Source organism: Trachinotus anak, unplaced genomic scaffold (genome assembly GCF_046630095.1).
Source record: "Trachinotus anak isolate AG129_WGS33_773 ecotype Australia unplaced genomic scaffold, CSIRO_AGI_Tana_v1 ptg000016l, whole genome shotgun sequence".
NCBI classification, from domain to species: Eukaryota; Metazoa; Chordata; class Actinopteri; order Carangiformes; family Carangidae; genus Trachinotus; species Trachinotus anak.
Window position 1 is genome coordinate 4,615,881 of NW_027273867.1, and position 4,900 is coordinate 4,620,780.

Below are 4,900 nucleotides of genomic sequence, written 5' to 3' on the forward strand. Positions count from 1 at the left end.
GAGCAGCGGACTACCTGAAGGCTGCCGCTCATTCACTTAGCTTCGATTCATAACATGGCGTTCGGCTCTAATCTGTCTGTGAGAGGAGCCACAGTGCATTTCTGTGAGGCAATTACCTGACTATTTCCTTAAGGGAAGCCGATGGCAAACCGCTCATACCATGCTATTCAATTATGTAAGAAGACAGAGAGCTTTCCTCTCTGCTGCTCTTCTGTTCTGTGGAATTAGAAACACACTGTTTAGTTATCGTCAATTTGTAAATGCGTGAACACTGTCACGTTACTGTAGCAGTGGAAGAGATTACTGTGGTGTGGCTGGTAATTTACTACATTTGCAGCTTAGTTTTGGTTTATTTTCCTGTCTTTAATAAAGAAATAAATAAAAGGGTCAAATTCACACTCACTTGACGCTAACAGGGCCCTCACACCTTGCCATACCCAGCTGACATCATTCAAATGCCTCCTGTCCTCATTGTAACTAAAGCCTTCAAATAATTCTTCACCCTCCATCATGCACTGAAAACGCATGATTGCATACAGTGCAATAAGGCCGAAGCTTCTCTCAAGGCTAGGTTACCCTAGCAACAAGTTACGTGGCAGCAGTCTGGGCGACGGAGCCACCTCAGAGGAGAGGAAGGACGCCTGAGAACGAAGGTGGAGACTAACAGGGATATTTTAGCCAAAACAAAGAGTCTCAAATGGACGACATGTTTCTGCTTTGCTTGACTAAATGTCCAAGATAAATACATAAATGGTACATGTGCAGGAGAGCCAGTGCTTTGTCATCAATAAATAATGTTGCTGTTATGTAATCTATGGACCACAGCCTCAGCATCAGCTAACAAATATCATGTATAGTGCTTTTTGCTGTTAGGTCTGCAGAGAGACAAAGAGCCCTTGGGTGTATGCATGTATGGTCTCATCTCCTGTCAGCGGGGATGCTGGGACGCAGCCAGACAAGCCGCCTGCATGATTACAAAGGCTTCCAGACATATTCTTCTCACACACACACACACACACACACACACACACACACACACACACACACACACACACACACACACATCATTATCCACCTCTACGGGTTAGAGGTGGGACCACATTTGAGGTGATCAAACCAAAGCTCATTAAAAAATTGTCAATTTCTATCGGAGCATCGAGACAATACTGGGTGTGTCCAAGTCAAACTCCACACTGGGTTTAGAACCGAAAGATTTGTGCAGGAATGTAAAACCAAAATCTTCAAATCATGGTTTTGGCCACAATATTTATGTAACTTAATGGGTTCATATTGATATTGTTGTAAAAATGATTGCATTTCAGCCATTTTTTTGTACCAAATACAACAAAGAAATTCTCCCGTCAGTGTGGAAGTGTGACACGAGGTGCATGATAATTTAGTGAAGGTCTCCATCTGCTGGACACCCAGAGAAACTGCTGCATTATGTAATGGGGGTGTACTAACATGGCTATTCTGGTGGGGATGAGGAGAGTGCATGTCTTGCCTTGTGCTGCCTTCAAGTGCTCCCTAGACTCTCTTACCATGCACTTCTGCAGATTTAAAACACAACTGGTACCATTTCAAGTGCTTTTTCTCAGATGCTGTGGCTGTAATCTCACAGGACAGAGCTATGTGGAGCGTAGAAGAAGGGGAAGAGGTGGAAAAGATCAATCAAGTCCACCACCTCCAGCAAACCAACAACCACTTTTATTAGCATGGTATTGTTGTTGCATGAAATGTATGTTACTTCTGCAGTACGGCAAAGAAAAATGGTCCGTCTGATTAGCAGATTCAGGTAAAATAACCAAATTTTTGGATCAATTGAAAATAGTCCTACTAGCATCCACTAGAGGCTGCAGTGTTCATGATACCTACTATAAAACTGTTGGATGTAATGAACAACATACTGAAAGTGATGGGGCCAACAAAATCAAAATGGTTCACCCCCAAGAACACGGAAAACCAAAATACATGGCAACCCTTCTTCATCGAGATATCACGGGTTCAAACTTCATGTTTTTGCCTGAGGGTGACGGGGGGGGGGGGGGGATCACAGAGTCTTAAATGGGACGGATTGATGCTCTGGTGGTTATGAACCTTGTTACAACAATTTGTCCATGAGATTTTGAAACCTCTTTTGTAGATGTTAACCCTTTGATGCACAACATATGCACACCCATTCTAATGTACAACATCGGTCAAAAATGACCCGCATTCATTTTCCAGGTTATTTCATGCTGACTGAGTTTTTCTTTGCTCTATCTTTTGAAATCAATTTATTTTATGATTGAATATTCCAGGTATTCTTTAAATATCTTGTTTTTAATTACCACAGATCATTAATTTCATTTTTTCTTTCCTACTTTATGAACAAAAACACTTTTTATATTACTACACATGGGTCATCCAAGTGTGATTTAAAATTAAATGTCTTAATACTATAATAATAATTTGTTTCAAGTAATTTCTTTAGCAGTGAATGGGGCCAAACAGTTATTTATTTAATATTTGCAACATGTTTGTCATTTTGTCACACATACACATACCTCCTGATAACAGATAACATGGCTATTGAACTGAACTTTATCTGTGGTTTAACAACTGTAAACTGGTGAAATGTGACCAAACAAAATAAAACACAACTGAACACATCACTAGAGCACAAATTTCATTTTAGAACCTCCTCGGCTTGGACACACCCACAACTCCAGCTTGACCCTGTGGCAAATAGTCTGGGTCATCATCATCAGAGGTTTCTGACTCTGAACCAGGACAAATTGCTTCCTCATCTTCCTCATCTGGTTCTTCCTGCAGCATCGCTACAACCATCTCAGCAGCAAAACGAGCAGCCATACTCTGGATAAAGAAAATCAAAAGCACAATAATAATTTCAGATGCACATCAATATACATAGACATACATAGTTATATTTTGGTGACTTGGCTAAGTAGCTTCGCTAACTACTTAGCTAACTGTTTTGCTTAGTAGCCTAGCAATCCACTTAGCTATGTAGTTAGCTAAGCCAACTACAATAAAATTAGCTAACTAAAGTAGAATATGTCAACAGCTAGCTAGCTAATAGTAATTACTTGTAACTTTCTGACAAGTAATCTACTCACTCTCAAGGTAACCTAAACATAATCACATTTTTTCTAAGGTAATGTTAGAACAATTGAAAAACAATACTTACATGTATTAGATGGGCAAAGGACGCTGTGCTGAGCTGTGAAATGTCTGACACAAGCACAATTCACAGTTCCCACCAAACGCTGTTGTAAATGCATACGGGTCGTTTCTCACCCATGTATGTAAACTTGATGTAGAATTACAAAAGCTGTGCTTGTGCATAACTTAGGAAAGGAAAAATAAAAATGATGATTTGTGCTAAACAAAAACAAGATATTTACTGCATATTTGGAAAAGTAAATGATGAAATTAATTTATTTCAAAAGTATATCATAGAAACACTCAGCCATACATGAAATAACCTGGAAAATGAATGCGGGTCGTTTTTGACCCATGTTGTGCATTAGAAGGGTAGTGATACAAAAAGGGTTTTTATTCAAAAAGTAAGAAAGGAAAAAATAAAATAATGATGTATGATGATCAAAAACAAGTTAATTGAGAAATACCTTGAATACTGAATGATGAAATTAATTTATTGCAAAGATATAGAAGATAAAAACTCAGCCGGGTCACTTTTGACCCATGTTTTGCATCAAAGGGTTAAGCAAAGCGCTGCACCCTAGGAAGTTCGTGACAAGTGCAGCAGGTAAAAGTCACGCATTTTACTGTGAAATCATGGTGAAGATTTATAAGTCAAGACTAATTTTACCACGAAACTGTGGATTTGTGAATTTTCCCTTATCAGGTCTGAGGAAATGTTGTTAACAAGGTGAGAACAAGTTATCAACAATAATTTTTTTTTCTTCTTTCACTTGTGTAGAAGTGAAACATTCGGCCTGATTTTGGTAGTCAGGTAGTATTGGTAATCCTCCATGAATATCCATATCAAATGTCATGTAAATCTGACCAGGAAGTGTAAAGGTGTCTTGCTTACCTTGCTTTGCATGTTGCACAGACTAGTCCATCAACACCAGGCCCCTTATCTTGTAGGGCTTAAATCATTTGTCTGTAAACACTGATATGATGTGATACAATTTAAAAAATATCAAATGACGATAAATCAAAGAAAAAAGAAAACGTTTTCCATGCTAGCAGCTCTGTGAGGCTGCACTTTGAGCACAGCAGGACTTTGGGCTAAATGCTAATATCAGTATGTTAACAAGCTCACTATGACAATGCAAACTGATGTTTAGCAGGTGATTTTTTTAACCATGGTCATCTTAGTTTAACCTGTTATCATGGTGAAGCGAGGCTCACAGCCTCTCTTCTGATTGGCTCACTGACCTGTTGTTACTAGAGCTCCAGTGAGAAGCCTGAGAGAGGAGATGTAAAACTACACTGAGATGGTTTTTATTTCTTAAAACCAAAAATATATCTTCTTATGGAGATCAACACTTCAAATAAAACACTAGAGAAGTGTATATATATTTATATATATATATATATATATATATATATATATATATATATATATGACCTTTAAACCACTTGTGGCCCATGTGAAAAATCAGCAGGCTTCATTTTCTCAGGAACATTGAAATCAGAATTTCAGAGCAGTTTATCCACTAGTTGTTGTTCCAGTCTGGACCAAAATGTGGATTGATCTGACTCTCCCAGGTACCATGGCATAACACTTATACTAAATTATATCATTATCATTTTAATATTATCCATATATGCCAAAAAAAGTATGTATGCCAAGATCTAAAAGCCAAGCACCAGGACTGATAGAAATGACAAATAATGCATAGAAATGACACTATTCAACACACAG